Raw genomic sequence first — 12,432 nt, 5'->3', positions numbered from 1 at the left:
TGGGGATGTAGTGACATGGGAAGGTGGGGATGGGGATGTAGTGACATGGGAAGGTGGGGATGTGCGGCTTGGGGATGTAGTGCAATCAAGTCTTTTAAACTGAATATTCCCTCTTCATTTCTATTTACATTTTGCATCCTAGTCTGCAGTACAGCCTCCATTCTTTTAATAAAAAGTTAATGTGCCTCTTCCCCTGCCCTTACATGAAAGGTATTTCTGGTAATATCCTCCAAGATACAGGACAATATCCTCCTGTGCTGGGACGGGACATCCCCCTGGGGCATCACTACGTGCCCTCAGAACCACAGGTGTCTAGTTTAAGGACCATGGGGAATCTATCCAAGCTTTGGGTGTTCCTGAGGAGGAAAAGCTGTTTGGGAATTGACAGAGCAGTCTACTGATGAGCATCAGGCCCCAGGAGACCTCAGGGCATCAAGAAGGAGCGTGAGAGAGCTTGATCTCAGGGTGTGGGACCTTGGCAGGGAGATCAGAGGGCTTTGGGAGGTCTCCAGTCCCTGGAGGTGGTGGCAGCACCTCACTTTGGCAGAGAAAAGGCACTTACGTTGCTGGAGCCTCAGATCCACAAGCACACAGAGACTTCTCAATATACATGGTATAGGCTTGGGAGGGAGATGACAGTGATTTTACTTGGGCCTCAGAGTCATTCAGTGCAGGTGGGACTTTGAGCAGAAGTTGAGTTATCTCTTGCTATGGTGGTATCTGAGAATATTGAAATGAGGGCTGTCAAGTGCGTCAAAGCCTTAGGCACAGGAGAGTAATAATGCAAGACAATTTATTGACATTATTGTCTGATGACCTCTACTGACAGCACCGTGACACCTGGGCCCTGGCTGGACCTCCATGTAGCTTCCTGGTAGAGATGACAGACAGTACTTGAAGTGGCTGCAGCTGTGTTCTCCTGACCTTGGTCTGCACCCCATACTTCCTTGACTTCCTCTGACCTGTTCAAGGACAGACACTGTACAAGTATGTGTGTCAATGTTTCTATTTTAAAATCAGTGTTACAGGTTTTGACATTCAAGCTCAGAATTCTGTCACTTTATTTTCCAGTTTGTCATATCCATATTCTCTCAGTGTTTGAGCTGGGGCCAGGGAAGGCACAGAGTGAACAGTTTGGGGACTCTGTAAGGTGGTGGGAGTGGAGCAGAGGAGATCTAAGATGGGGAGGAAGCTGCGCAGAAATGAGCCAGAACATGTCGGCAGTGGCGGGAAGTGAGCGTCCTGTGGCTTTTGTTGTCTTCTTTATACATTTATTTAAAGGACTGTGTCAGTCTTTCTCTGGCTACAGTGGGTCTGGACATTGTGTAAGCAACAACTAGAATTCGCCTTGCTTTTCTGGTTCTGTTAAAACAGACCTTCCAGGTACAGAACATTTCTAGTAGATGACCCTCCCGCCTTTCACAAGGCCTCCAGCAGATGACCTGTTGCTCTCTCCCACCGGACTCTGAGTTTCTGAGCTGTGACTGACACGCGGCTAGCTCCTGAGCTATAGGTGGAGGTCTGCCACACCCTGAACTACTTTAAGAGCGTCTCCTCACCCTGATGTGGAGCTGTGGGTATTTTCCATTTTCGGTGGCAGCCCATCTGCTTGCAGGTGCTCCTAATAAATCTCTGCTATTAACTACTCCACCATCTTGCCACCTTTTGACATCTAACAAACTTGTCTACAAAGAGACACATTACTTTTACAAACAGAAAACTTCGTGAATGCTATTATTCTTCTAAGATGAAGAATCACAGTGACCCAACAAGTTTCTTGGTAATTAGTCATCATAAACCAGATGCAAGGTTTGTAGAGACCTACTGGACTGCTAAATCAATATAATACATATACATGGTATTTCTGGTTATTTTATTATGTGGAACATAAATCAGTTGAGTAAATATGTCCAAATGATGTGTGAATATCAACCTTTAGTAAATGGCTTGGGACTCTATGCACCTTCATCTAATAACTTAGATGGAAATTAAAGATGCATGTTTATTAAATTTGCAGATGAAAAGCAAGGGAATCTATCACAGGGATTTCAATTGTACTAGAGAGTGGGTTAAAATTACCAAGAATTTAAGCAGTAACAGTTTTAAGTGTGACAAATCAGCCCCACACATACAAGATGTGAGTTAACTGTTTTAACATGACTTGATATTAATTACAATAAAAGACAGGAAAGCCTTGGTGACTGTGAGCTCAGTGGCTTCCAAAAGCATGGCCTGCTGCTATGAGGGTAGACACTGCCACCGGGGCTGTCACATTGATACTGGAATTTTGTCTTCAGTAGGTTCTTGGTCTCTGTGATTCGAAGAATGAATCCGCAGACCACAGATCAGTGGTAAGACAGGATTTATTTACAGAAAAGAATACAGAAACGCCAGAGCTCCTGGCAGAGCAAGAAAATTCTCAAGAGAGAAAAGTGCTCTCTCTCCCTTCTCTGTCTGTCTGTCTGTCTCCAGGCTCTTTGTCTAGGGGTATATATAGTCACATGGGGCCCTCTGTAGTTACATTTAGTGGGGATCGGTAGTTACATTTAGCATGTTGGTAGTTATGTTTAGGGTGTCAGGGACCGTCTGCAATGTATCTGGGACACTCAGTAGTTACATATTAGCATGTCTGGGACATGAATGAATGGCTACAATGCCTTTCATTCCCAGGTGTAGGAAACTTACATGAAATTTACCAGGCCTAGAAAGTAGGGGTTCCCTGTTCAGCCCTAAGTGCAAGGGGAAGGAAACCTAAGGTGATGGTGTCTCCCCAGCAGTTCCCTGGCCCCTCTGGCTACTGGAGCCTCCTGCAGGGCCCCCCTGCTTACCTTCCAGCCCACAGGTTCCTCTGCTCACTGCCACTGTATCAACACCACCAAGGCAGAGGCAGCCAGTCTGGCCCCCACCCCCCAGCTCCACGAGCTGGCTGGGACACCGCTTGTCCTGTATCAACACCTGGGACAAAGTTAGTAATATCCCCAGTCTACATTCAAGTGGCAAGATGTATTACCTGTATACATGTGCCTTTACTGGCTCAAATGCATTGGGTATGTAGGGTAGGAAAGTGGGGAGGGATTCTCATGCCAGGGAATTTTGGAGACACCCTCAATGCCAGGGGAGCAGCACCGTGGCTGATGGTACTTGGAGCTCATGCACTTCTCTCGACCCAACATTTAGATCTATTAACAAGGTGAAGCCTTGTGCAATTTCCCTAAACTTGTAATTTCCTCTTCTGTAAGAGTATTAATGGGAAAATATCTTATAAGGACCTTAAAATATTTAGAGCTAAATTGTTTGTTTGTTTGTTTTTTTATTCTGAAGTCTAGGCCACAATTGAATTTGAGGTTGATGGATAGAAGAGATTTTCTACTTCCTTTTACTAAACCATGAGCTTGGATTTGGTCCTGGAAGGAGAAAGCATTTCTTACAATGACATCTACAAGGAGTTTGCCAGTTGGATTGATTACCATGGGCTGACTGCTTGCCCTCCATATGCCCTCCATACCTGTCCTCTGATTCAGTCATCTCATCATGAAGTTTATAGAGTATTCAGCTATGAGTTATTATAATCAAGTAGATAATAAACTCCTTATCAGCAGGAAACATGCCCTTTAGGGGTTTTATTTCTAATCCTTTTCCCACTGACTTCTTTTTTTTTTTTTTTTTTTTGAGATGGAGCCTCAAGCTGTCCCCCTGGGTAGAGTGCCATGGCATCACGCTCACAGCAACCTCCAACTCCTGGGCTCAAGCAAGTCTCCTGCCTCAGCCTCCCAAGTAGCTGGGACTACAGGCACCCGCCAAAAACGCCTGGCCATTTTTTGGTTGCAGCCATCATTGTTGTTTGGCAGGCCCGGGCTGGGGATTTGAACCCGCCACCTTGGGTGTATGTGGCTGGCGCCTTAGCCACTTGAGCCACAGGCGCCGAGCCCCACTGACTTCTTTTATCCTTTCTTTTCTCCTTTACTCTTTCCCCAGATGCCTCCTTCCTGTATTTCAGGGCTGAGCTCACAGTAGTTGGGGGCTGACTAAAAGTGATGCCTTCCCCCTGTGTGACTGAAGGCCCCCAGCTAGCCTGTGCTGTCCCAAATTCAGACAAGCCAGCTGAATCTGTATGAGGCTGAGGGTCCCTTGGGGAAAAAGTCTGTCAAGGCCAGTGGCTTGGTCCAAAGATAACAGGCTATACCACGCTGTGACCACAAATGAGCTCCAGCAGGAAACACCTCCATCGCCAGGGCACAGGGCTGCCCAGAGACAGCTGGAGAAAATGGCCACTCGGCCTGCATTGCGGACTGCAGACTCCAGGGACACTGGGCCATTCTCCTGAAAGTGGGCCTCAATCCTGCAGGCAGAATAAAGTCAGAGAAAATGGTACAGCTTAGAGAACTAGAGTTTTCATGGAACGCCTCCCTTGTGCTTTAGGAGTGCCTACTATTTACAAACACTGTGTTCAGCTACAGAGAACCTGTCCCGCTTTCCTTCCTAAGTCACTATAAGGTGGGTATTAAAAGGAAGGCTTTGCTCACTACAAGTACAAAACAATTTTGCAAATCTTTCTTCTAAGAAAATGGAGCACCAAGATTGACCCAACTGAAATAATTATGGTTTTCAAAAAATGAGACTAAATTTATGTTGTAAATACTTCTTTAATTTGACAAACCTATATATGGTCTCTGAACTAGCTTAAATATACACACACTATTGTCTTCCTAGCCTGAGGTCAAATTAAATAGACTTTTGGCAAATGTTTTATTATCATTATCATTCTTATTGATGCATAAAACTAATTCTTCACAGTGTGTGTGGGCTTAGCAAAAATTTCTAGAACTTCAATACTGCTGGACTGTCATATGCTTTGTAGAAGTGCCTGTGGTGACAAGGTCTGCTCTCAAGCCGTGTCCTCTGGACATTGTACCAGGCTTCAGCCTGGCCAGCTCTGAGGCTGCTTTGGGTATTAAAAGCCCATGGCTTTGATACTGGAGTTTCAGGTTCTTGGTCTCAGTGATTTGAAGAATAAATCCACAGACCACAGATCAGTGGTAAGACAGAATTTATTTACAGAAAAGAATACAAAACCACTAAAGTTTCCAGTAGGGAGAGAAAACCCAAATAGTGAGAGAAAAGCTCTCTCTGTCTCTCTTCTGTCTCTCTCTGTCTCAGGCTATATATAGGTGCAGGGGTTCCTTCTATATGAGGCCAGGAAATGAATGGACACAGTCCCTTCCACTGGGGCAAGGTGAATGAATGCATTAATGAATGGACACAGTCTTTTCTGCAAGGTTAATGAATGGACACAGTCCATTCACGGGATTGAGGCCTAGGAAATTGACCTAGGCATAGGAAACTGGGGTTCCATATTTAGTCATAAGTGCAAAGGGAAGGAGACACCAAATGCCGGTGTCTCCCCAGCAGTTGTCTGCCCCTTTGGCTACTGGAGGCTGCAGTGGGGATGGGAGGCTCCCTCTTGCGTACCCTTTAGCCTGCTGGTTACTCTGCCAGCTGCCACTGCACCAACACTGCCAAGGCAGAGGCGGCAGCTGAGCTGGCTGGGGCACGACCTGTCCTGTATCAGTTTGTTATTGGCCCTGAAGTGACATATAGTATAAAGTGACCAGACGTCCCGCTTTTGGCGGGACAGTCCCAATTTTTAACAATTTGTCCCACATCCGTGTTTTTAAAAAGTCCTGATGTTTGGAAAGAATGCAGGACAAGCTAGGGAAGGGAGGGAGAATGGGAAGGGTATATATGGTTTTCAGCTGCTGAAAAGGTTAATGTAACTCCATTTGGGAATGAAGAGGTTATTGTAACTTCATTTGGAAATGAAAAGACTAATGCAAACTCCCTACTCCCCTCCTGGGCAAGGTCTCCCAGGTCAATCTCTCAGAAGGAGACTGGCTCCCTCCCTCGCTTCTAGGCAAGGACAATTAGCTCAGAAGGAGCCAAAGTGTCTGGAACAAACAAGTAGCGCCCCCCACCCCCACCCCAGGGTCCCTAACCATAAACAGTTCAGCCAATAGCAGCCCAGCCTGACAAAACACCTCATGAAATTCCTCTATGCGCTTTAAAAACCTCAGCTCCCTTCACTAGGGGGTTGCCCTTCCTCCAGCCACACTGAAGGGAAGAGTGGCCCAGGCATATGCTTGCAAAATAAAGCACTTTTTGTTTTTACATGTGTGTGGTGGTCTCTCACTGGCAATTCTGGTCCCAACACTGCCATGTGGCTATTTCGCCAGGATATGAGTTTTATATTATTTTTGTTAATTTTATAATGTTAAAATTTAATAATAACAAATAACTGTTCAGAACTGATTATCGAGAACTGCTTATCAAAGTTCGCATTGTTGATCAGTTGTTAGAATTCAACCACCATTGTTTGGACTTAATGAACAATGGTATTTTTTGGCATTGGCAACCACAAAAACATTTTCTAACTGTCTCTCAGATGATAGACATAGAACTGCATGCTACTGCTAGTTAAACAAGTGATGTCAACAAATCAGCTATTCAGATAATTTAGGTAAGTAATTTATTTATTTATTTCATGAATTTGGCAGATAGTACTCGTATTATTTATATTTTATAGTGGCGGCAAAAAGTCTAACACCAGCCTTTAAAGTCACACTTATCACTGACAAGGTATTATTATTAAAAAAGTATATTGATAAGGAAAAGGTTAACTCTTGGGCATCAGCAAAAATCACAATAGAGAACAAATGTTTAGAAATATTTCATCATTTTGAAACAAACCATGTTCCATACAATAATGCACTAAAAATTGTGGGATACGCATTGTCCTTACCAGGAACTAATGCTGCGACTGAACACGTTTTTTTCTACAGTAAATAAAGTGTGGACATCAGAAAAATCACAATTAAGTGTTGAGACTTTAAGAGCCATTTTATGTGTGAAATATAAATTAACAAATTCTTGTGAAAAATTTCATGACCTTTTAAACAATGACAGCAATCTACTAAAAAAAATTCACTCAAATGAGAAATATACCAAAGAATAAAATAATACTATACATAATTTTTTTGGTTTTTTGGGTTTTTTTGGCCAGGGCTGGGTTTGAACCCACCACCTTTGGCATATGGTGGTGAGTTCTTTGAGCCACAGGCACCGCCCTATACATAATTTTTTTTAATGTATTATATTTGTAAATTGTACTTATGTTGAAATTAAAAATATATATATTACAATACTATTTTTGCATTCTATGAAAATTTTTGTTGCTCCATATAGACCAAATTTTTAATTAAGAACCCCCCCCCACCCTGGTCAATGGTGTCCCGCTTTACCAATGTTAAAATCTGGTCACCTTAATATAGTAGGGTTTTATAGTGTTTTCTAGTTGGAAAAAGGTAAATTGTATGTGGCCTGAAATGGCTGTCTTCTGGGGATGACCACTGTGTAAGATGTGCATAGCTTGTCTCCGTATGTAGAACATGCTCCCATTTCAATATTCACAAAATGTGTTATTAAAAAACAGAATAATAAAACAGGAAATGGGGCAAAAGGATAGGAGTTTGGCTTTTATTTTGCTCTTGGTAGAGATTCTTGGCTTACTCTGGGAACAAATTTGAAAAGTAAGAGCTGCTGAGCTACACTGGAAGTGACTTTTAAGCAGGAGCAGAACCTATGTTCAACCTCTTTACAATTATGGAAATGAAATCTGCTTAGAGGATAGAAAGGAATGGAAAAGATTAGGTGGTTATGTTAGAAAGTATGTTTTATAATTTTAGTAATTTGAGTATTAAGAAAAACAAAAGGGAAGTATCTGTCAGCTGATGAATGCATGTCTGTGTGTGAAGGGTAAGTGCATTTTCATAGCTCTTATTCTCTCTCACTTCCCACGCACCTGCTGCAGACGCCCCACACACACAGAAGTGGGCTTGACTGAGAAGTCAGAAACACCTTCAGTGTTGGCTACAATGTTTCTCTCCTTCTTGGCTTTCACTATCCCCAAAAGGAACACTTATAAAAATTATTCCCCTTTCCAATCCACTTAACACATAACTGCACTACCTCTGATCTCAAGTCTACAAAAACAGGATTTTGAGCTATCACTTTTGAAAAGTTGCCCAGCTTTGACATGAGCCATAACAAAGAAGCACAAAAATACTAGCAGACACCACATCAATAACATTATTGCTGAGGCTCCCAGGGACAGAAAAAGGACCTTCTGTAACAAAAAAATTAGGAGAAAACATACAGTTTCCTCTGCTTTTGAATCTCCTAACTGGGACCAGGTGTGGTGGCTCACACCTAGCACTTTGGGAGGTGGAGGGCAGAGGATCCTTTAAGGGCCAGATTTTGAGACCATCTTGACAAAAAAAAATTTTTATTAGCTGCCTTTCTGTGTTGGTGTGTACTCAGAAGGCTGAGGCTGGAGGATCACCTGAATGCAGGAATTTGAGATTATAGTGAGCTGTGATCATGACACTGCACTCCAGCCTGGGAGTGCAGAATGAGACTTTGTCTCTAAAATAAATTGAAAAATTAAAAATATATATGTATAAATACATATATATGTATGTGTGTATATGGAGTATACATGTATATATGTGTGTATATGTATAGTATATATGTATGTGTATGTATATACATGTACGTATGTATCTTCAGTGAATATGGCTTCAAAAGCACAAAGCATACTTTTATTTTTAAAAGATATAAAGGACTTAAATCCCTGGAAAAGAAGGGCTGTATTAATGCCAGGGAAAGCACTGAGAAGAACACTTTGTAAGAAAGTCAAACTTCAGCCAAGTACTTTGTTTTTTCAGCCCAGTGTCAAAACTATGAAAATTAGAAGCTCACCCTTTAGCGCTGGAATGGAGGGACCATGCTGTGGATTCGAGCAGATAACTCTGCAACATTACTCTAAGCTCCACAGGTGACAAAGATGCTGCCACTCTGAGCTTCAGTCTTCCCCTTGTCCTTCTGCTAAAAACCTAAAACTGTTATTAACATCATTATTTGATTATTTTTTATTATAAATAGCTACTATTAAACAACCCAAACTGAAAACACGTTTGGCAACAATACACTAGACACTAGGCTTTGTTTTGTTAACATATATCCTGCAGACTTTCAATTCAGCATTAGATAATTATGACATTTGTACAATTCGAATGTTCATGCTTAGTTTATACCAAATTTAAAGAACCAAATAATGATATCGAGGACTCATACTTGGATTTTTTATCCTTTAGGACTTAAAAGTGAATTGGAAATTTGCCCTCTTAGTTCCTCTAAACTTCTTTAGGCATGACCTGTTTCTCCCTTTTGAATCATCACTCAAACTTCAAACAACTGAACTAATCTAAGAAATGACTCATCTGTCACTAGATGGGGTGAAAGCATTTCCATCCTCTGTTACACGGGAGAAAGAAAGGTTCTCAAAGGCTGTTCTTTCTCCCACTCAGTGTGTGTGGGATATTAAACACCAAATAGGACAGTGCTAAACATTTTTTACATACTTTGTTTTTCTCTAAACAAACTTTACCTATGGCCTTGTAGTAGTCAGGCAATTCCAGGAAACACACAGTTAACAATGTCATTCCCCTTGTATTGCACATACTATAAAAGCAGAGTTTAAGCAAATATTTGGATTAGGACAATTTGAAAAAATTTAACTGTGGGGTAGCCTTTCCCTAGCATGCATGTGCTGCCTCCCTACCGGCAGGCAGCGGTGGGTTGGGGAGTCGGCGTATGAAAGGGGAAGACAAATAAGACAAAGACAGACACATTGGGAAAGGGACTGAGCCAAAGTTGTTTATTGTAATAGGTAGGGGGTTTTATAGGTTCAGTTAGTGGGGGAATGAGGGGTACTTCTAGATTTGGTTATGTATGTAGTCCTGGTTTGTGACAGGCTAGTATTGTGAGGATGAAGTAGGAAGAAGGTGGAGAGTGATATGAGCAAATTTCTTTGGAATGTGTGCACGTGTTAAATCGCCTCTGGTCTTTTGTATCGTTTTTCTTAATCAGCAAGGTCGCTAGGCGCCTCCTTCTAAGATGCAGTTTCACTTGAATGTGCTGTAATATAGTTGTTAACCCTTACATGCATGTATAGTTCACTTCTTTCCAGGGTGGCTGTCAGTGGTTAGACAGGTCACACCTGTATCATTGAAATGAAGCTGGCTCCATGTAACATACAATACGTTAGCAGAGCATGATTTTAGAAACACAGCATTTGCAGAATGGAACTCAAATTAGGAGGTTCATTTTCATTTCCTCATGCACAGTAAAGAGAAGCTGGTCTATAAACAGCAGCAGAGTGGCACCTAGAGCTGAGCACAGGTATAGCAGGGAGGCAGCCTCACTGAATGTCAGGGTGATGTTGTACTGGGATGACTCTTTTTCTTGGTATTTTAACTGGAATTATTCTGTGAAATGACAAGGCTTGGACCAGCTGACCTCTAAGGTCATTTCTGGTCTTTCCATCTAGGATTCTCCATTTGGGTTATTACTATGTGCTTTTCATTGTTTTAGTCCAAGAGCCTTACTCGGGACTGGCTTTATCTTTTATGTGAATTAGCTTTGTAAGAAAGAATAGAGAGGCTTATATACTGGGTCAATATGACACAAAATTCTCCCAAACATCCTATTGTGCCTCTCTAAAAAAAATAAAAATAAAAGCAAGAGCAGGACATCTGGGGTGTTGAAAAGAGAAGAGAAGGTGTGGGCCTTTCTTTGCATGTAAAACTGGTGATACCAATCTGCCATCAATAGGTGAGGTTTACAGCATGTTACCCAGCTCCTTATAAGGGTGCACTTAGGTTATCCATTTTTCTATTTCAGAAAAGATTACAATATTATCTGTATGGAAATACAGTGGGAGCATGAGTTTGCATAGCCAAATTCCCCCAAGTAAAAATGTTAACATCTATATTTTTCTTTCCTATGGAATTAATGTCTAGGGGGAAAGATCAAATAAAAAAGATAAAACCTTCAAATATATGCAGATAGTTGAAACCACAGACCAAGTGAAAGATCCATCACATTAGATCAATCACCGTGAACATGAACTACTTTAAAAGGAGGCATTGTCAGTGAGGAGGAAGCTGCCCATCAGAGCTTTCCCATGGAGGCAGAAGTTCTTTTTTCTTGAGACAGAGCCTCAAGCTGTCCCCCTGGGTAGAGTGCTGTGGCATTACAGCTCACAGCAACCTCTAACTCCTGGGCTCAAGCGAGTCTCCTGCCTCCGCCTCCCAAGTAGCTGGGACCACAGGCGCCCGCCACAACGCCCGGCTATTTTTTGGTTGCAGCCGTCATTGTTGTTTGGGGGGTCTGGGCTGGGGATTTGAACCCGCCACCTTAGGTGTACGTGGCTGGCGCCTTAGCCGGTTGAGCTATAGGCGGGCACCGAGCCAGAGGCAGAAGTTCTTGCTGGGCTCCCAGCAGGTCTGCTGGTGATGTCTTTCTCTGTTCAGCAGAAGCATGTGGCATGTGGCATGTGCTGATGTAGCAAGGCCAGAACAATCCTAGTTGCAGTCATTTCAGTGCATTTCTCCCACAGAAGCACAGAGAACGTGTACACAGGTACAGTGCAGTCTATGGCAGGGTGCGCGAATCTGAGAGATTGTCCTGTGCTTTGGTGTGGATTTTCCTGGAGAGGAGGGCTAGAGAAGTTTAAGGTGCCAAACTATCACAAGTTTCTAAGGGAAGACCAGAAGAGCTACATGGTCACATCAGCATGGTCTATGTAACCTGGCAGTGGTGATAAGCGGTGGCCTCATGAACTTATTCCTTCATTCATCCCTTAGTTTATTCACTCAACAATACTTCATAAGCATCTATTACAGGCCAGGATTTCTTTTTCCTTTTTCTTTTTTTTTGAGACAGAGTCTTACCTTGTCACCTTGGGTAGAGTGTTATAGCATCAGCCTACCTCATAGCAACCTTACACTCCTGGGCCTCCTGCTTCAGCTTTCTGAGTAGCTGTGACTTAGAGGTACCACACCCGCAAAAGCAGCTGTTTTTCTGTCTTTAGTAGAGACAGCTCTTACTCAGGCTGATCACAAACTCCTGACCTCAAGTGATCTTCCTGCCTCAGCCTCCTGGGGTGCTAGGATTATAAGCATAAGCCACTGTGCCTGGTATAGGCCAGGATTTCTTTTTGGCTCTGGGATACAGCAGTGAACAAAGCAAAATCCTTGCCTCCATGGTGCTGTGATTTTAATTGGGAAGACACACAGCAAAATAATAAGCCAAGAGCAAAGAAGAATTAAGTCAAGGGTAAGAACGGCACAGAGAAGAGTGGAGCTAGACAATGGGATGGAGAAATAAAAATTAATGAGAGAGGTGGTGCCTGTGGCTCAAGGAGTAGGGCGCCGGCCCCATATGATGAGGGTGGTGGGTTCAAACCCAGCCACGGGGCTTGGCGCCTATAGCTCAACCGGCTAAGGCGCCAGCCACGTACACCTAAGGTGGCGG

At 42.9% G+C, this 12,432-nt stretch overlaps 1 long non-coding RNA gene across 1 annotated transcript in view; it reads right to left on the bottom strand.

The window, feature by feature from the left end:
• Positions 1 to 3,928: 3,928 nt before the first annotated feature.
• The window catches only part of LOC111726746, a 15,399-nt gene continuing 6,895 nt past the window's right edge, over positions 3,929 to 12,432 (bottom strand). Inside the window, exons 2-3 of the long non-coding RNA XR_002774448.1 lie at positions 8,815 to 8,954; positions 3,929 to 4,339 (exon numbers count right to left, since the gene is read on the bottom strand). This is a non-coding gene — a long non-coding RNA (uncharacterized LOC111726746). The remainder of the gene's footprint in view (positions 4,340 to 8,814; positions 8,955 to 12,432) is intronic.

Source organism: Otolemur garnettii, unplaced genomic scaffold, assembly GCF_000181295.1.
Source record: "Otolemur garnettii isolate 467f Iridium unplaced genomic scaffold, OtoGar3 scaffold00078, whole genome shotgun sequence".
NCBI lineage: Eukaryota > Metazoa > Chordata > Mammalia > Primates > Galagidae > Otolemur > Otolemur garnettii.
This window is presented reverse-complemented; position numbering and strand designations above follow the sequence as displayed.